At 36.9% G+C, this 21833-nt stretch overlaps 1 protein-coding gene and 1 pseudogene across 2 annotated transcripts in view; one reads left to right on the top strand and one right to left on the bottom strand.

Moving 5' to 3' along the window:
• Positions 1-21833, top strand: part of WARS2 (tryptophanyl tRNA synthetase 2, mitochondrial) — a 98600-nt gene that overhangs the window by 53557 nt on the left and 23210 nt on the right. The gene's annotated exons all lie outside the window — the stretch shown is intronic.
• Positions 11651-12788, bottom strand: LOC134384781 (alcohol dehydrogenase class-3-like; annotated as a pseudogene).

Genomic DNA, 21833 nt, shown 5'->3' with positions numbered 1-21833 from the left:
TATCACTCTTATTTGTGATTTTTTTTAAACTCGACCTCATAAAATGTGATTGTTTAAGTTTTACCAGTATTCCTATCATGAACTATCATTATAATGCAATAGTATTTTTCAACTTTTCTTCTAGTAGACTTGGTAAGTTTATAGTCCTTCATATACCAAAAAGTTGTGTCCCATAAGTACTTCTAACCCTGGAATTGTTTTTCTGGGCTGGATTCAAACTGATGACTTAGTGCCACTGACTAATCTCTTTGTAATCAAGGATAGAATTTAGTGACTGATGGTTTTACGTAATTCCAATGTTACTTTATTGGGTATTGCATTTGGAAGGCCTTTTGGATAATTCCCATTGTTCATTCTTTGTATAATAGCTTTTGAGATTTGATAGAGCAAGCTGAGAAATTGGAAGACAAGTCCCAGTGTCCTGTGTTCAAGCCAGAAGGCTTCAGAGCAAAGCCAAAATCGTTGACTCATATCTTCACTATGGATGAATCAGTTTATTCTTGGACAGGCAAGATAGCCTGGCCCAGGGATAGGGCAATTAAGAGACACCCTAGCAAAGATGAAAATCTAGCTGGCTCATGCTCTTATTACGTATCTGCTTTAACCTTGTGACAAAGTCCCAGCCAAGAAATGGTATGTTATACATGTCATGGTACATGTTAACATGTATACATATCTATGACTCTCCTTGATCATAAGATTCTATCATTATTTTTATATATGTTTTATTACCCACAGAACTTAACATAATGATTCACACAGAGCAACAAGTTAAAAAATATATAATAAATGGAACTTATTCAAAAATAAATGCAGTTAACTTAAGCTTATTGCTGGCCTGGAGATAATTTGATAAAGTAATAAGATCTAATCATTAAAAAGACCATAAAAGCAATTTATGTCAACTTCCTTCCTTATAGTTGGTCAGGAAGACTTTACTTACACATGACTTTTCAAATTCAATGTTGGACAGATCTAATTATTATTAAAACACTTGCTTATATCGTGCAAACATCTGCCTCCCTATAATTTCCATTCATTTAACCTCTGCTCTCTAAAAATACACAGTAAACCAACTCTGTCTTCCATGCAACTGCTCTTCAAATACTTGGAGACATTTATTACGTACCATCCTTACCTTGTAGGTCTTACCTTCTTCAGATTAGTTGTCCCCAGATTTCTCACCCTCTTGGTCATCCTGCCTTAGAAGCACTCTCGTCTTTTCTCTGCAAGGAACGTGTGTCTCATATTTTGTGAAACAACATTTATTCAAATTCTTCACATCCATTGCCAACATTGAGAGCTGGTCATCATTAGAGCTACTTTTTGAGTCACCTAATGCATTTTGCAAAGCACGTCATTTTCACTCAATCTAAACTGTTTTTGATACAATCTCTTTTTTGATCCTTATTTGATTCTGTTTCTAAAAATTGTATTCCTAGCCACAAGCACTTATTTTCATACTTCTTGTAGGTGAATATGTTTTGTCTCCACAAAGTAACCACTTGCTAGGTTGCTTTTTAAAGTGATCTTTGAAATTAAAGTCTTATTTACAACCACATCCTATAGTTGGGCTTTGAGCTTATTCCCCCAGGAAAATTACTACAGTATAAATTTTTTCTCCTTTGTAAAGGATTTTTAGCAGTGACCTCCATAAGGACGTAAAATTTGCAATAATTGAGATTCTTCTTGTACATAATACTTTGTTGTTCAGAATAGCAATTGAAAGAGGAACCCACAATATGGGAGACTTTGTAAGGTCACCCTCATAAAATTCACCTTCCCTTTGAATGGAACCTGATGACTCGTTGGTTCCAAGGTGGTGTGGGTCTAGGTCAGATAGTGGAGGTGACCAGTGTTGGCTGGTGTGTGCGTGTCTCCTCGGTAGCCTTCATGCAGTTCTAAAGCTGTCTCACAATTCTCTTCTTGTCATCCCTGACTCCAGCTCCCTTGTGGAGAGTTGTGATAGTTTGCCAGTGAAATTTGAGGCAAGTTCTCATCTTGCCTGCATTTCATAATTTTTCCCACAAAGGCAACATGAAGGACTTCCTCAGGTGTTTTTCTAACCTTAGTAAATGGTCTTCACTGTTTCCTCCTCCTTTGACTCAGGCAACCAACTTTTTTACAACTCAGTGGATAAACTGGATACTTTACCAGACTCTCCCTCTTTTATAAAAAAAAAATTTAATAAAGAAAAAATTTAAATATTTTTTCAATAGAGAGAATAGTGTACTGTACCCACATCACTTACAAGGTTTTGTGATTTGTCTTGATGTTATTTTCTCTGTTGAATTTGTCTTGGTGTTATTTTCTCTATTGAAGTATTTCAAAGCAGACACCACAGACATCATGGCATTTCACTCCCTAAATATTTTAGTGTACCTCCCTATAAAATCAGGGAAATTTTCTTACATAACTACAATACTGTCATCACATCTAACAAAGTTAATAATGATTCTATATTATCATCTAATACCCAAATTACCCTGATTCTTCCAAGCTCCACACATTACATTTGATATAAATCTTAAGTTTCTTTTTTGTATGTGCATTTTGACTTGTTCATCAAATTTTATTTCCTGTAACATTAGTCCTCTGCACTCAAAATTTTTTTTAAACTTTGATTTTTGTGCTTCTACTTTTTTCATGCCTTTGATATATTGATCAGGTTTTCTTTTATGCTATAAATTCTTTTGAACTTAATATTAAACCTTAGTTTTTTTGTTGCTTTCTCTTTGCACTAATCTGCATTAGCTGATGTTTAGTGATTATAAATTACTGCCCCACATAATTGCTCATCATAATTTTCGTTAGATTGAAGAGAAACTGTGCTTTCCTTCTGCCGGGGGAGTGCCTGGCAAGGAACATTAGGCATTAGTTTCTTTAGAATGTCTGTAAAGCCTCAGGTTGTCATGGACAGTGATGAGGAGATCTTCCTTATACTTTATCTTAAAATCATGAAGGCATGTATTGGCTTTTTCTTCTTAGAACCATTTTCAAGTAGAAGTTTAATCAAATAAGCTAGTCTCCCTGAAACAGTTATTATTTTAAATGGATGGCCCCATATTTGCAGTATCGTAGGAGGTGAAAGAATCATCATGGTGACAATTTATATTTTGTGATACAAAAATCAATAATTAACTTTTTTTCTTTTGTGTTTACTTTCTTTTTTATTTATTTTTAATTGACAAATAAAATTTGTATGTATTTATATATATTTATATTGTACAATGTGGTGTTTTGGATATGTATGCATTGTGGAATGGCTAAGTCAAGCTAATTAACATATGCATTACTTCACATACTTATTTTTTTGTGTGGTAAGAACATTTAAAATCTAGTCTTAGTTATATTCAAGTAAACAATACATTGTTATTAATTATCGTCACCATGTTGGGCAATAAATCTCTTGAACTGATTGTTCCCATCTAACTGAAATTTTGTATCCCGTGACCATCTTCCTATTTCCCTCACCACCCTGCCCTTGATAACCACTTTTCTACTCTCTGCTTCTATGAGTTTGACTTTTTTAGATTCCACATATAAGTGAGATCATGCAGTATTTGCCATTCTGTGTCTGGCTTATTTCACTTAGCATAACCACCTCCAGGTTCATCCATGTTGTCACAAATGATAAGATTTCTTTCTTTTTTAAGGGTGAATTACTACTCACATATGTACTATATCTGTTGTGTATATATACCACATTTTCTTTATCCATTCATCCACTGAAGGACACTTAGGTTGATTCCATAACTTGGCTAATTGTGAAACATGCTGCAATAACAAGGGAGTGCGGCTATCTCTTTGACATACTGATTTCATTTATTTTGGGTATAGATCTAGTAGTGGGACTACTAACTCATATAGTAATTCTATTTTTAATATTTTGAGGAGCCTCCATACTGTTTTCCAAAATGGCTGTACTAACTTACATTCCCAACAGTGCGCAAGGATTCCGTTTTCTCCACATCCTCACCATCACTTGTTATCATGCATCTTTTTGATAATAGCCATTCTGACAGGTGTGAGGTATCAATTGGTGAAGTCTCCAATGGATGGGGGCTGAAAAGAATATAATTATAGCATTTTTAGACCCATAAAAAAAGTTGGGAATCAATTTATTAGAAAACTAATATTAAATGCATAAGGTTTACCAAGCCATTTCATGTATGTGACTTCTCTCTTAAACATCAAAACAGCCACAGGAGTTAGATATTACTGTTATTTTTCTTCCACTAATGAATAAATCAAGGTATGAAGAGATGACATAAAGTAGAAAACATGCTTAAAGCCATTGTTGAGCATTGCCCAGTACTTAGTAAATACTCCACATATGTAACTTCTTAATTAGCTGCCTGTGGTCATATAGCTTGTATACATCAATGCTGGGACTCTTTTTTTTCCCCGAAGGTACCAATTTTGGAAGGTGTACTCATGAGGCACAAACTTATTCTGCCCCTACTTCTGCCCCTGCATGCTGACCTGCCCCAGCACCCATGGCTCTGCCTCAGGGGCTTCTGGCAGAGGGATACTGGGGGGCTGTAGCTGACCTCAGGTTCCTCAGTATTTCTAGCCTGGACAATTAAATTAGCCTTTTGTTCCTGCTCTAGTCTCACAGTCCATTCCCCACATGGCAGCCACAGTCATCTTTCTTCTAAAAGTAAAAGTACATCAGCACATCTCTCCTGCCCTCAGGTAGAAATCTAATCTCAGTTTAGCTAAAAAGCCCTTCAAGAATGAGAAAAAGTCAGAGAACACCAGACCAGCATTTCTTCCACCATACCACTAAGTTATGAAGACTTTTTTTTTAAAGTTTATTTATTAATATGTATACTTTTACATTCTATGATGTTGTAGTGGAGCAGTTGGGGGCGGGGGGAGAGGGAAAGAGAAGGAAATATGGTGGGAGAAGGAGGAAGGAGGAGGGGCAGGGTTGAGGCCTGTGGCACCCCCCTCATTCCCACAGGGGAGACTAGGGGGCTTCCAGCAGTGGCTTGGTCATTGCTGGGCTGGTTGTGGGTGTCGGTGAGGGCATGGCTGAGGCCTTCAGCCCCTAACCGTGCCAGCTTGGGAGAGCCCAAGATGCTTCCTACAGTGGCTCAGTGGTCATGGCTGGGCTAGTTGTGGGTGTTGGGAGTGGGTGGCCAAGACCCTTAGCCCCCCACCCTTGGGACTGGTTGTGGTGTCAGGGGGCGTGGCCGAGGCCCCCAGCTCTCCCTGCTCTGTGGCTTGAAAGCTCAGGGGATTTCCGGTCCTTCTAGGTGATGTGAGACCTTTACTAGTTAATATCAAACTTTGTCTCTGATCTGTGGGTATTTTGTTTTCTCTTTCAGTTTTGTGTTGGATTATTTGCTGTTCCTACCACTTAATCTCTGTACTGGAACTAATTTGTTGTCTTTTGCTTACTTCTAAAATGGGGGCACTTCCTGTGGGGACCAGCACTTGAGCTTGTGTTTGAGCTAAATTGTTGCTTTGCTGCTGATTCCCTGAGGAAAGCTTTTTGTGCAGCTCAGGTTTTAATGGTTGATGTTATAGGTACATCTGGGTCTCATGAGATCTGGTGAACCTAGGTTGTGTAGAAACTCTGGTCTGGGCCTGAGTCTTTTCATCAAACTGCACCCTATGCAATTCTATATTCCTGACTTGTCTCCACTGAGTGGTCCTACTCTGATTGAGGGGCAGATGAGCTGTACATGCTGTGCCCCAGTGTTCCCTTAGTGGGTCCGTCTCCCCCACCACCCATGCTCCAAACACTTCCCATGGGAAAGGCCATGCACCTGTCCCTTGTGATGACTCACCGGCCTCTGAGTGGCTCCTTTTTTCAGTTGTCTGTGGCTCCTCACTCCTATGTGGGGCCACGGGAGCACTGTTAGTGGTCTTGGTGGTCCCCAGGCCCTCTTCTCCACTGCAGCCTCCAAGAAACTTCATCCGAAGGGCACAGCTGCAGCTTTTGCCAGCTCCTGTTCCATGCACTCACCAGCCTCAGCCTGGAAGTGGCCAGGGCTCGAAACGGTCAGGGCAGTTCTTTCTCTCATCATGGCTTCTCCCACCTTCATGAACTCTGTAGGTTTCTTCTCCTCTTCCCCTGAGCTCTAGTGGCCCCAGCTTGGCTGTCATTGCATTTTAATAGTTGTAAATTGGTTGATTTGTGGGAGAGAGTGATGCTGGGACCGTCTATTCCACCATCTTGACCAGAAGCTCTATGAAGACTTTTATCATTAGTTTATTTTGTGTTCAGATGATCTGATTAACTTTCACCAATAACTCTTTACAGCAGAGAGTGAAATACTTTTTTTCTGGTTTTATTTTGAGAAAGTATGATGAATATTAACATTTCCATGAGACAGATGACTTAGAGGTCATTTATCTACATTTTTTAAATGTTTTTTTGTTAGTTTATATTGGAGTTTAAGCATTTAATTGGTCATTAAGTATGTAAGAGGATAGGAATGTAGAAAACAATTATACTTAAAGTTTGGGGAGCCAATGCTAGTTAAAATTAGTTACACCTTCATCCTGCTGTACCCCCTTACACACAGTTATGTACAAGTAAAATTAAGAATTTTTAAAATTATGAGTTAGAGAAAAATATTCTTTTTATATTATATAATGTGCTCTTTTCAGGTGTATGGTGTTAAGCTAAGTACTTACAGCTAAATTATAAAGATTATTCTCCCATGTGCTATTGTTGTACATCAGAAAAAATTCTAGTAACGATTTGAAATAGGGAAAGAATTTAGCTATAATATAATGCTTTTTTTTTTACCAATAATTTTCATCTCCAATGCTTTGCATTTTTTCTCAGAAGTCTGACTGGAACAATTTTGATTTACTGAGGATTTTTCTCATTATTTTCTTTTTCTTTCTTTCCCACTGGCCTCTAGTCATGGTGCTTCTTTTAAAATATGTTTGCCATATGTGGGGAATTTTACAAACTTTCTCCTCTGAAAGGTGTGTTTGCGCGCGCACGTGTATGTGTGTGTGTGTGTGTGCGTGTGTGTGTGAGAGAGAGAGAGAGAGAGAGAGAGAGAGAGAGGGAACGTGCGCGCGCGCGAGAGAGCATGCATCTAAGTGTGTGTCTGGCAGAGGTTTCCATCTCAATGCCAAAGTCACTGGTCTTTTATTTTCAGCAAGCCTGTGTGCAGATCCAGTCTGAGTCCCACAGCTGTTTCTGAGGTAGAGGTCTTCACATCTTACTTTCTCTGCAATCTAATCACTCTGCAGATGGAAGATAAAAAGTGGAGGACATAGCTTTAGGTGCTGGTTTCCTGCCGAGGCTAGGAAGAAAGGACAGTTTGGAACATCAGACCTCGTGTTACAGAGGGTCCAAAACAGTCCAGGGAATAGTCAGGGGAGGAGAATGAAATCTTCAGCTTTGGAATGTGGCCTCATTCTCTAGAGTTATGTTTTGTTTCCCAGGAAACTAAAATCAACAACAGTAATAATAATAGTAGTAAAAAGGGGACTATAGGAGAATCAATGAATGAAGGGCAGAGGAACTGACTACGTGCCTCTTGGCTCATTTTACACAGATGACCTGACTCATTATACCTTATCTTAGAGGTATAGAACCACAGCCTAAGATTGGACAGTCTCTGGTGTTTTTGTTTATCCTGGTAATTTGGGAGCATGTTTGAGTATTTATGTTTGTTGAACTCTCAAAGTTGTTAGCTATCAACAACAGGTACACATTCAGCTCATAATAGAAAGAGAATAAACAAAGACCTGTATAGATTAATGGATTTAGGGAATTTATTTGTAAAAATGTACATTACCTCCAAAGTTGCTAGGGGGAGATAAGGATCTAAACGGCCCATGGCATAAATAATAAGTTAGAGAAATTATTATATAACCAAACTTTTCATGTATTTTCTTTTCTGTAAAGTTTCTACTTAGCACCACTCTTATCACTTCCTTACCTTTATCTGTATTCCTATGTGACTTGATGAGCAAGTTGCAATATTTGTATTGCCTCTGTCTTAAACATAGGAACAGGTCATAGCTTAATTATACCTTCAGGAAGAGTTCTTTTCTTACTATCAGAGCAGTGGTGGAAAAAGTACAGGCTTTAATGCCAGACATACTTGGCTTGAATCTCACTGTCATCTGTTCTTGGTTGTGACAAAATGAGCAAGTTACTCAAGCTCTCTGAACCCCCTTAATAGGGATTTAAATAAGATGATGTATAATGCCTGGCAAATGTTAACTTTCTATCCCACTATAAACATACTGCCCACACCCCACCCTCCTTGATACTGTAAAGGATTTGTATAGGTAGAGTGGGATTGGAAAATGGAGATCAAATTAGTGACAATGCCTCTCTTTATCCTCAATAATAAAATACTTTCAGAATTTTTGGGGGGACTTTTTAAGAAACATTTCAAACAGTCAGAAAAGCATGAAGATGAATTACTGCCTTTCGGAACGCTAATCTTTTGGTATACTTGCTTCATGTAGTTTTTGGTTTTTAAGAAATAAAACATTACAAGTATAATAGAAACTTTCTGTTTAGCTCTCTCTAGTCTCATTCTCCTCTCTGCCTCCACAGAGGTAACCACTATATCAATTTGATATTTATCATTCACATGTATGTGTTCATATTTTTATTGCATATGATGTGGCCATAAACGATCTGTATTATTTGTTTTACATGTTTTAAGACTTTATGTAAATGGTATCATGCTGCACATATGTTCCTGCATCTACATTTTTTGGTGCAGTGTTACATGGGTGGGATTTTTTTATTTTGACCGCTGTACAGTATTCCATTGTCTGGCCATGTCACGGTTTATTTATCTATTTTTCTGGCCAAACATATTTACATTTCTTTCCAACTTTTTGTTATTGCAAACAGTACTACAGCGGTCATATTTTGTGTGTGCCTTTTAGTGTACACATGAAAGACTTCCTCTCGGTGTATGAAGGTACTTCAAAAAGTTCATGGAAAGATTCCCATTATCTTTCAATTCTGTTTTTCCACAAACTGTTTGAAGTACCCTTGTATATACCTAAGAGAAGAATCATGAGTATATAGGACATATACACTGTCTACCTCATTGGATGTTGCCAAATTGCTCTTCAGATTGGTATTTTAATTTACATTCTCACCAATAGGAGAGTTCCTGTTGGCCCAAGTCCTTGTCAATATTTGTTGTTATTAGACATTTTATGTTTGGCATTATGATTGATGGAACATGCTAGTTCCTTGTTGCTTTAATTTGCCTTTCTCTGAATGCTGGTTAGGTTAAGCATTTTTTCTTATGTTTTAGCCCTTTTGTTTTCTTCTGTTAGTTGCTTATATTTGCCTATTTTTTAATTGTATTTTCTTATTGATTTGTAGAAATTCTTTACATTTTCTGAATATTAATCCTTTGTATGTATTATCCTTTTTCAGTCTGTGGCTTGTCTTTTTAATTGTTAAATGTCTTTTGTTGTACAGAAGTTTTCACTTTAATGCAGTCTATTAAATCTTTTCCTTTACAGTTGTATGTTTCTGGGGTGTTTCTTCTCTGGCCTAATGTCATAAAGCTATTCTTTATTATCTCCTAAGTGTTTTAAGTTTTGCTTTTCACATTTAAGACTGAGTTATATGGATCTTACAAATTCTGGCACATTTTACTTACAATATTAAAAATATCACATTGGCTAATATCATCACAGATGTCATGAGGAAACATATTGAATATTGGGAAACTGTCTAGCACATAGTGATGGTTACAAGTTTTCTAAAATTCTAATTTTTGCTGGAAAGCTGAAATTTTATCACTATCATCACCTTTTGTGGGGTTTTTTTTTTAAGTGCCCTTCTTCCTTTGTTTCCCCTTGATGAATTTTGCTAGAGGCTACTCTCTTAATTTTGTAGAGAACAAACTTTTTATACATCCTGAAACAATAAAACTCCTTAAAGAAAACATAGGGAAAACACTCCAGGAAGTAGGATTGGGTACAGACTTCATGAATATGACCCCAAAAGCACAGGCAACCAAAGGAAAAATAAACAAATGGGATTATATCAAACTAAAAAGCTTCTGCACAGCAAAAGAAACAATCAACAGAATGGAAAGACAACCAACAGAGTGGGAGGAAATATTTGCAAAATATACATCTGACAAAGGATTAATATCCAGAATATACAAGGAACTCAAACAACTTTACAGCAAAGAACCAAATAACCCAATCAAAAAATGGGCAAAGGAGCTAAAAAGGCATTTCTCAAAGGACGATATACAAATGGCCAACAGACACACGAAAAAATGCTCAACATCACTCAGCATTTGGGAAATGCAAATCAAAACCACTTTTAGATACCATCTCACTCCAGTTAGGATGGCTAATATACAAGAGACTGAGAATGATAAATGCTGGTGAGGTTGCAGAGAAAAAGGAACTCTCATACACTGTTTGTGGGACTGCAAAATGGTGCAGCCTTTATGGAAAATGGTATGGAGGTTTCTCAAACAATTACAGATTATATCTACTTTATGACCCAGCTACTCTACTGCTGGGAATATACCCAGAGGAATGGAAATCAATATGCTGAAGGGATACCTGTACTCCCATGTTTATTGCAGCACTGTTTACAATAGCCAAGAGTTGGAACCAGCCCAAATGTCCGTCATCAGGTGAGTGGATAAGGAAACTGTGGTATATCTACACAATGGAATATTGCTCTGCACTAAAAAAGAATGAAATACTAACATTTGCAGCAACATGGATGGACTTAGAGAAAATTATATTAAATGAAACAGGTCAGGCACAGAAAGAGAAATACCCCATGTTCTCACTTATTTGTGGGAGATAAAAATAAATAAATAAATAAATAAATATACAAACAAATAAAGGGTGTGGAGGGAGAAGACACAACAATCACAACAATTCCTTGAACTTGTTAAGACAAGTGAACAGATACGATGTAGTGGGGGAGGGGAAGAGAGGGAGGGGCTAAAGAGGAACAGGTAAAGGGACATGGAAATCAACTACAATGTATGTTGAGAAGTTAAAATAAAAAATCTGATACAAACAACACACACACAAAGAAAGAAAAGTAAATGAACAGTACACAGTCAAAAACAATAGGAGAAACAAGCACCACGAGTAAGAATCAGCTGGGGAAAAAAGGCAAAAGAAGTAGACTCACAAAAACTACAAATATTGAATTTATTGGCATTTTTTAAAAAAAACTATGCTTATTATATGTATCAGCCAACTTTTTCTAAGTAATAAACCACCCAAAACTCAAAAGCTAAAAAAAAAAAAAAAAAAAAATAAGTGCCCTTCTTCTTTTATTTCCCCTTGGTGAGTTTTGCTAGAGTTTGACAGAGGTTTTTAGAGAACAGACTTGGTTTTGTTAGGCTTCTCTTCTATTTCATTACTTTCATTATCTCCTCCCTCTTCTATTTTCTTTGGTTTTTTTTTTTTTTTTTTTGCAGAAATTGCTTTTGTTATGTTAAAATATTCCTTAATGAGCTAGCAATTACTTATGTGAAGGAGAGTTCAGAAAACAGATTTATGACTGTATTAACCTTGTCCATGATTAGAGAGATTTATGAATTACACACATAATGCTATGTCTACTGACGGTCTAAGAGGTTGTGAACTTGGAAGAGCTGCTCCCATCAGATCAAGAGACTTAGGTATAGGATGGACATGTTTTTCTCTTTTGAATTTAAATATTTACCACAGTTCGAATGCTCTTCCCTGAATGCATCAGTTCAAAGGCTTTGTTAATTTGGTCAAAAGGCAGATTGTGAGTCACAAATTCATCAACTTTTATTTTTTTGGACATATATTCAGACACCAACTTTGGGACACTTTCTACACTCTTCCATCCTCCAAAGGCAGTGCCTTTCCACGTGTGATCGGTTACCAGCTGGGATGGATGAGTGGCAATTTCTTCACCTGAGGCAACTACTCCAACCACCACGCTGACACCCCAGCCTTTGTGGCATGCCTCAAGTGTTGCTCTCATGACCATTGCCAGTACGCTCAAAGGAGAAGTCCACTCCTCCATCAGTCATCTCGATGAGCACTTCCTAGATGGGTTTACTGAAGTCCTGGGGGTTAATACATTCAGAGGCTCCAAACTCTTTGGCTTTTGCAAATTTGTCTTTATTGATATCCACACCAATGATCCAGGATGCACCAGCCACTTTACAACCCATAATAACCAACAATCCAACTCCTCCTAGGCCAAAGACGGCACAAGTAGAGCCAGGCTCCACCTTGGCACTGTTCACAGCAGCACCATAACCAGCTGAAATGCCACAACCCAGATGGCAGACTTTATCCAAAGGTGCTAAAGGATCTATTTTGACAACAGAGCTATCAGTCACAACTGTGTATTCAGAAAATGTGCTGGTTCCCATGTAATGTAAAATTGTCTTTCCTTTGCAAGTAAATCTGGTGGTACAATCTGGCATTAATCCTTTCCCTTGATTCTTCTGGCAAAGGTTCGTTTTAGGATTTAGACAAAATTTGCATTCTCCACACTGTGGGATGTAAAGTGGGATGACAGTATCACCTGCTTTCAGCCTAGTAACTCCTTCACCAACACTTTCCACAATTCCAGCACCTTCATGTCCCAAGATCACTGGAAAACGCCCCTCAGGATCAGCTCCACTCAGGGTATAGGCATCGGTGTGGCAAACCGCAGTGGCAATGATCTTAATTCGAACTTCATGAGCCTTTGGGGGTGCCACTTCTATCTCCTCTATGCAGAGATGCTTTCCAGCCTCCCAGGGAACTGCAGCCTTGCACTTGATAACCTGGGGTTCCATGTCAATGGGTTCTGGTCAGCTCTTCTATTTTCTTTGAAATTGCTTCTTTGTTTATTCTTTTACTATTTAATTTTCACCCATTCATCGTTTGTAATATAAACATTCAAGACTATAAATTTCCTTTTAAGTTCTGTTTTATCAGCATCTGCAAAAGATGTAATATGTAGTATTTTCATTGTAACTCAGTTCTAAATAATTTCTCATTTTCACTATTATTTTTTCTTTGATCTATTTTTTTATTTAGAAGTGTGTGTTTTCATTTCCAAATACATGGCTTTTTTTTTAAACTTAGGTTCTTTTAAAAAGTCTATTTCTAATTTCATTGCATTTTAGTCAGAGAATATGGTCTCCACTCAAACGTATACCTCATGTAAGTAAAATCATACAGTCCTTGTGCTTTTATGGCTGGCTTGTTTCCCATAGCATGATGTCCTCCAAGTTTATCCATATTGTAGCATTTGCCAAAATTTCCTTCCTTTTTAAGGCTGAATAATATTCCATTATGTATATATACTACATTTTGTTTATCTACTCATCCATCAGTGGACATTTGAGCTGCTTCCACCTTTTGGCTATTGTGAATGATGCTGCTATGAGCATGACTGAACAAATATTTCTGTGAGACCCTGCTTTCAGTTCTTATGTATATATATGGAATTGTTGGATCATGTGGTCCTTTTATTTTTAATCTTTAGAGGAACTGTCATACTATTTTCCATAGCAGTTGCACAGTTTACATTTCCACCAATAACATACAAGAAGAGTCCTAATTTCTCCATGTCCTCACCAATACCTATTTTCTGTTTTTGTTTTGTTTTTATATACAGCAGTCATACTGATGGATATGAGTTGATTTCACACTGTGGTTTTGATTTGCAGTTCCCTAATGATGCGTATAGTGAGCATCTTATTTATATGCTTCTTGGCCATTTGTATATATTCTTTGGAAAAATGTCTATTCAAGTTCTTTGCTCATTTTTCAGTGGGGTTGTTTTTTGTTGTTATAGGAGTTCTTTATATATTATGGATGTTAACTGCTCATCAGATATGTTATTTGCTAATATTTTCTTCCATTTTGTAGGTTGCCTTTGTACTCTGTTGATTGTGTCTTTTGATGCAGAGGAGTTTTAAATTTTGATGTGGTCTAAAAAAACTTTCATTATTTTGTTGGACCTAAATTTCTAGGGCCATCAGATATATTCACATGGAAATTTAAAATAAAAACTTATTGAAAAGAAAGGTTTGATGAAAAGTCACTGCCATCAAATTCTCTACAGGCCAGCTCCCTTATCATTCCTCAAGGGAGTAATTTTGGGGGTGGTGCTTGCGGTAGGTTATTATTCCTATTTATTCATTTTCGTTTCCTGTAAGAGCAGATATTAACAAACTTTTTCTGTAAAGGGATAGTAAACATTTTAGGCTTTGCAGACCACAAGTGGTCTCTGTCACTGTTGCCACTGCCACCACCTCTTCTCTGTCTTCTCCTTCTTCCTCTCCTCCTCCTCTTCCTTCTCTTTCTTCTTTTTCTTCTCTTTTTAAAATTTGACTACCCTTGTAAAATGGAAAAGACATTCTTAGTCCATGGGCTGAACAGAAACAGTCCACAGACCAAATGTGGCCTGAGAGCAGTAGTTTCCTGACCCCCGTGTAGGAGGATTCTGTCTTCACTCATTGCCATGTGACTGACAGTGCATCCTGTGGGAGAAGACTCACCTCCTTCCCTCTGATGCTTGTGCATGTGACTTGCTCTGCTAATGGAAAGTGAGTGGGCATGATGTTCATCATGATCAGGAAGAATCTTTAAAAGCCATTTCATGTTTGCTCTAGCTCTCTTGCTGTTTTTCCTTCTGACATGTGAGAATGGAGTATTATGGATAAGGGCTACTCCTTCAGTTTGGGTCCTGGAATGAAAAGATATGTAAAGCAGGTTTATAGCTAATCTATAGTTACCAATGTGTAATGTGAACAAGAAAGAATCAATTTCTGTAAACCACTTAAATTTGCAGGGGCTAGTGGTTAGCACAGTTGGTTAGTGTGGTGTTGTAACACCAAAGTCAAGGGTTTGGATTCCCCAACTGGCCAGCCAGAGAAAAAAAAAAAAATGGGGGACTTGTTTGTTACCCAATATAGTCTAGCAAAAGCTGGTAAATATATTGCTTCAGATAAAGAAGCACAACACACACAAACACACACAATAAGCAATAGAATTTAGGTGGAGGTGACTTTTAAATTAGGTACATGCTTCTAAAATCTACTTACTTTACTTTGAAAGTATTGGACTAAGAGAAAGTGTAGGAAACTCCAAATGTATACAGACAGATGTTCATTGGCAAACACAAGTACTGACAGGATGCAGACCAGTTGAAGAGAACTGATGATACAGAGTTCTTCTAATTAAAATCAGAACCCCAAGCAAGGTTCCTGTTAAATGGATTTGTCATGGGGATGATAAGAGTCTAATAAAAATAACTCAGCATGAAATTGCTAGCTTAACAAGCGGAAGTAATAGATGGGAATTTGTGAGTCTGCATAGTCTTCCAAGTGTCCTAACTAAAACTTATAGGACCTGATTCCTGGGAAGATAACATTTATGTGGGAAAAAGTAAAATCCTAAAGGACACAGAGTAAGTATCTTAGAGATGTCATCCAGAATTTACTGAAACAGCTAATTGCTTGAATGGGTTTGGTTGATACCCAGTGGCCATATCTTTTGGAATCATGCTACCCTCTACTCTTTTTGTTAATTAAATATTAAAAATTTTTTTTCAAAATACAGAGAATGATATAAGAAACATTCATTTTCCCAATATCAAAGATGAATATTGTTAACATTTTGTCGTATTTCCTTAGACTTTCTTATATTAAAAAAAAAAAAATTACATGTGAATTGAAAGTCCCTGTAGTCCTTTCCCTTGCCCATTCCCTTTACCCCTCCTCCTCACATCCCTTTCCTCTGCCTCAGGCAACTAAAGTCTTGGGTTTTGTGTGTATCAATCTAGCCCATTTTTTACACTTGTCTTCATGTATAATTCTATGAACAGTATATAATAATTTTGTTTTGTATGGTTTAAAAATTTTTATGTAAATTGCATATTATAGTACCTTTCTGCAGTTTTCCGTTTTTAATCAACAGTGTCTTTTTGTGATCTACCTGTGTCTATACATACAAGCGTACTTTAAAAAGTTTGTGGAAAAAGGAAAGATAGAATTAAAGGTAATACAAATCTTTCCATGAACTTTTTGAAGTACCTGCATATACATTTAGCTCATTTCTTTTATGTGTTGTGCAATATGACATTATATACATGTGTGACATTTTCCTTAGACATTTCCCTGTAAATGAACTGTTAATTTAATTCATGCATTAATTTAATAAATACTTATTGAGCACTTACTATGTTCTAGGTACTCAAGTTATATCAGTGAATAAATCAGACAAAAATCTGTGCCATCAGATTTATGTTCTGTTGGGATAACATAAAATAAATAATAACCATAATAATAAGCCCAATATAGGGTATATTAGGAGACGATAAGTGATAGGAAAAAGATGAAGAAGAACTGAGAGTGGGTTGAGGGGGACAGATTGCTATTTCAGTATGGTCTGCCTGGGTAAGCCCCTTGATAAGATAATATTTTGAGCAAAGACCTAAGGTGAGGGAGTTAGCCGGATGAACATCTAGGGGAAGAGAATTCCTATCAGTAAAAAGAGCCAGTGCAAAGCCCCTAAGGCGAGTGTGTACCCAGTGTGTTCAGGGAGGACAAGAAGGCCAACATGACTGGAGAAGAGGAGCAATGGGAGTGAGGAGTAGGATTTGCAGAACAGAGATGACAGTGTTCAAAGGAAGACGACCATCATGCTTGGTCTTATACGCCATGATGAGGACTTTGGCTTTTACTCTCAGAAATGGGTAGTAAGTGAAGGATTTTGAACAGAGAAGTGACATGATCTATGAGGGTACTTCAAAAAGTTCATGGAAAAATGGAATTAAAAGATAAGACAAATCCTTCCATGAAATTTTTGAAAACCCCTCACATGTTTTAAAAGGGTCCCTTCAGCTGCTTTAAGAGTAAATTGTAGGGGAGCTAGGGTGAGAGCAGGGAGACCAATCAGAAAGTTATTACAGAAATCCAGGTGAGTGTTGATGGTCCCTCAGAGCACAGTGTTTTTAGCAGTAGAAGTGGTGAAAAGTGGTGAGATTCTGAATATAGTATGAAGGTAGAAGCAACAAGATTTGCAGATGGATTAGATAAGGGAGTGTGAGAGAATAAGAGGAGTGAGGGATGACCCCAAGGATTTTGCCTGAGTGACTGCAAGGATGAAGTTGCCATCAGAAGAAATGGGACAACTATGGATAGAGCAGTTTGGGATAGAGAATCAGTTTAGTTGTGGATGTGCTGAGCTTGAGATGTCCATTAGATATCCGCACAGAGAGGCTAAGTAGACAGCTGGATATATACGTCTGAAGTTTCTCAGAGAGGACTGGCTAGAGTTATAAATTCAGAAGTCATCGGCTATACAGATTATATTTAAAACAATGAGATGAACTGAAATTGCAAAGGGAATGGGTATAAAACAGAATAGAAGTAAAGGAACAAGGGCTATAACCTGGGTGTCAATAATATTAAGAAGTGAGGGGAAGAGAAGTAACCAACAAAAGGAGACTGAGAAGAGCAACTATTGAAAAAGGGAGAAAGAACAACTAAAATGCAGTGTCTTGAGGAGCCAGGTGAAGAAAATGTATCAAGGTAGGTGAAGCAGAGAAAGATGACAACTGCACCTTAACCATTAGCGTTGATAACATGATGGAGTGGTTGAGGTGAAAACGTGATTGGAATGGATTTATGTGAGAATAGGGTGGGGAAGTCTCATCAAACACAGTGGTGGCTCTGGTATTTTTATCTTTCTTCAATGATGGGAACCCATTCTCCCCCTCAACCATGTTGGAAGGATCTAGAGTTGGCTTTGATTTGGGAACCATCTATTCCTGTGATGAGTGATTTTTTTCCATTCTATTTTATAATTTTCTCTTCAACTATAAGAAATCTAATATTTATCATATCTATTAAGTTCTTTATTTCATGATTCAATTTTTATATTCACATTTTCAAAGTTTTTTATGTAAACTTTATATTACGTATAATAAACACACAGAATAATGCAAAATCATGTGTGTATATAGCTCAATTTGTTTTCATAAACTAAACACACCCTTGTAACTAGTACCCAGAATACCCTTCATTCCCCCTTCTAATCACTAACTACCCTATCCCCCAAGACAACCCATTTAAAAATATTATATAAATGGAATTATTTAATATGTACTCTTTTCATTCAGTGTGTATCTTCTTTTACTCAACATTATGTTTATGAAATTCATTCATGTTACATGTAACTGTTCACTCATCCTCATTGCCGTAGTAGTCCGTTGTAAGAATATACCATAATTCACCTATTCTACTATACATGGGCATTTGGATTGTTTAGAATTTGGAGCTGTTGCAATATGTTATTGAACATATATTTGGGGAACATATGCACACATTTCTGTTGGATCTATACCTAGAAATGGAATACCTGGGTCATAGGATGTGTGAATATTGAGCATTAGTGGATACTGCCAGTTTTCCAAAGCTGGTATGCCAATTTACATCCCCTGAGCAGTGTATGAATAAATGTTGCATTTGCTCAGCATCCTTGTCATACTTGATACTGTCAGATTTTTCACTTTAGTCATTTTGATGAATATGTAGTGGTACTGTCTTGTGGCTTTATTGCATTTAATTCATGCAATTTGCATTTCTCTGATTATTAATGATGTTGAGTATATTCTGATATATTAACTTGTCATCTGGATATATTTGTGTGAATTCCTTATTCATATTTTTGGCTAATTTTCATCTGCTTTTTTGTTACAAATTTGTAAGAGTCCTTTACGTATTCTGTATACCAATATATTCTGTGTAGGTATTACAAATATTTCCTTCCACTCTGTGGCTTACCTTTTCGTTCTTTAAGTGGTGATGTTTGACAGAGTTCTTAATTTTAAAGTAGTTTAATTTATCAAGGTTTTTTGATTTATGTTTAGTACTTTTGGGATCCTGTTAAAAATCCTTGCTGACTAAAGGCAATTTAAAATGAAGTCAACTGATTTAATTTTTTCTGCAAATTTAAAAAATACTTCCTATTATTTAGGTAGAACATTTTAGTCTACTGTGAAGAATGTCAGTGTTTCCCTAACAGTATATTTTATGCATCACTTTTCCTCTTTCATTTATAAAAATGTTTACAAAACATCAAGCCTTTTTTAACTCCATTCCAGAAGATCTTTTGTTTCTTTCTATCAAACCCAGCAATTCTGTTGATTCTATTTCTTGCCCATTTGTTTCTAATCCTCTGTATTCTATTTTCAGAGATAACAGAGCTCATTAGATGTGAATTCCTCTAAAACTTTCTGTTCTCCACTCCTGGCTTACAAGATATATCCTCATCTGTACTTTTCTCCTCTCCTGTTTCAGTGGAAGATGTTTCAGTCATCCATATTTTTACCTGTGTAGGGTACTTTATTAGTTCATTTCTGTTGCTTATAACAAAATACATGAGACTGGATAATTTGTAAGAAAACAAAATTCTTTGCTTACAGTTTCAGAGGCTGGGAAGTCAAAGTCCAGGCAACACCTCTGGTGAGGATCTTCTTTGTGGTGGCTTTACAGCAATGCAAGGGTCTCCCATGGCAGAAAATGTCAGAGCAGAGCGAGAGGCTGTCATGTTCTGTCCTTATAAAGCCCACAGAACCATGCCCCTGACCACCATTATTAATCCATTCACTACAGTATGGTACTACAATCTAATCACATCTCCAAGGCCTCACTTTCAATTACAGTAATAGGATTTCCTACTTTCAACAGTTATAGTCAGAATTAAGCTTCTAATATATGAACTTTTGAGGACACAATTCAGTCAATGCACAGCAGGTACCATTCTTTTCCCCCTTCAGGAATATTGTTCTTTGAATTATCCCCTTTCTTATATTTTCAATGGCTCTCCTCCTACTCAATACATAGACAGATCTATCCCACTGTAAAAAACAAAACAAAATTTTTACTCTCTAATCCCTATGAGTTATCCCATCTCTATCCTTCCTTACAAAACAAATGTCTTACACATGTGATAAAATTGTATAGCACTAAATACACCAATACCATTGATGCATGTAAAACTGGTGAAATCTAAATAGGGTGGATGGATGGATTGTATCAAATTCAGTTTCCTGCTAGTGATAATAGACTGTAGTTATGCAAGATGTTGCCATTGGGGAAAACTGGGAAAAGAGTATACAGGATCTTTCTGTATTATTTCTTACAACTGAATGTAAGTTTTACAATGATCTCAAAATAAAACGTTAAAGCAAAACAAAAGTATTTCTAAAAGTTATTTATAATGATTCCAGTTCCTTGAGTGCTTCTTAGTGTTCTAAGCACTGTCAGGTGGATACTATTCTTAACTTCATTGTATTGTTAATGAAACTGAGGCACAGAAAGGTTAAGTCGCCTATCCATGGTCACCCAGATAAGTGGCAGAACTAGCATTCAGACCCAGGCAGCCTCGCTCTGGAGGTAGAGCCCTTAACCACTCTTTTATGCTTCTTGTATATCTGTCTTCATATCCTGCTTCCTAGTCTCACTCTTCAGCCCACTATAATTTATTTAGCTTCTATCCCAACCACTCCCTTGAAACTGCTTTTGCCTAGATCACCAACAAGTCAGTTGCCAAATCTAATGGCCATATTTTTTCTGCAGTCTTTGATATTGTTCATACATTCAACAAATATGCATTGAGCACATACAATGTGTCAGGCTTTGTTTTACAGTGGTGAGCAAGACTGCTGTAACTTTAGATTACTCTTGTCTTTACTTATACAGTTAGAGGGTCAGAAATCTTCAGTTCTTTTCTACTCCTCCCTGCTGACTTGTTTGTGGATGGCCAATAGGCCACTTTATTATTCATGCCTTTGTTTTTCTGTGGCTAAACCAGGTCATATTGTTATTTTGTTTGTGGTTTCACAACATAAGAAAATATTACATTTAGATACATTTTTGCTTTTTCCCCAATTTGAAATCTGGCCCTTTCTTAGCGATTGTCATGAATATGAATGAAGAGAACCAAATCCTGAAGTATGCTATCCTTCTTATATAATTACTGATGATAAATTGTGAAAAATTAATTGCCCTTGACCCTTTCCCTACTTTTACTGTATGAGGATAATTTGAATTAATTTGATGATCCCTACTTTGGAAACACCAGGAAGATCTCTGCAGAATATTAAGTAAATTTCATTCAATATGTCCAAATAAAAAGCTACTCCAAGGAAAACACTTGACTTCATGGAGACATGGTGGTAGCTTTTTGCATATCACCAAAGCCAAGCATTTGAGCCAGAGTTGAAGGGAAGTAGTCATCTGGTCTCATTCTACGTGTCCATGGTTATTTTCTTCCTTTCTTCCAATTGTGTAAGAAGAAAAATAAATCACTTTTTCATGCCAAAAAACAGCTTTTGTTTTGTTAGTTCTAATGGGAATGTGTTTTGCTTGACGATTGGAAGCAACTCTGATCCTCTTGCTTACATCCAGAGTTACTGCTCTTGTTTGATAGCTGTTTGTTTACGGCAGCAGTTAGCAATTTGTGTGGACAGTCCTGTCAAAGTCACTGCCTACAATAAAACTCAAATGCCTCATGGAAGAAAGATGACAGATTTAACCCAGGGATTTTCAAAACTTTAAAAGTGATTCTTTGTTAAGCATATGAAAAACAACTCTCCCCTTTCTATAACTTGAGGGAAAAAATGAGAAACTATCTTACACCAGATGGCAAATTCCTTGCTAGTAAAATAGGCCTGGGCTGATTCAGCTCCATTTCTTTATGTTCATTTTTCAAAACTCACAAAGAACACATTTGGGGCCACTTTTCAGAGTTGGCAACAGTCTCTGATTTTTAAGAAAATCATATGGACACACAAAAAAGCCACAGTTGATGAAGGGCTCATAATCCCCAGG

Source organism: Cynocephalus volans, chromosome 8 (assembly GCF_027409185.1).
Source record: "Cynocephalus volans isolate mCynVol1 chromosome 8, mCynVol1.pri, whole genome shotgun sequence".
NCBI lineage: Eukaryota > Metazoa > Chordata > Mammalia > Dermoptera > Cynocephalidae > Cynocephalus > Cynocephalus volans.
This window is presented reverse-complemented; position numbering and strand designations above follow the sequence as displayed.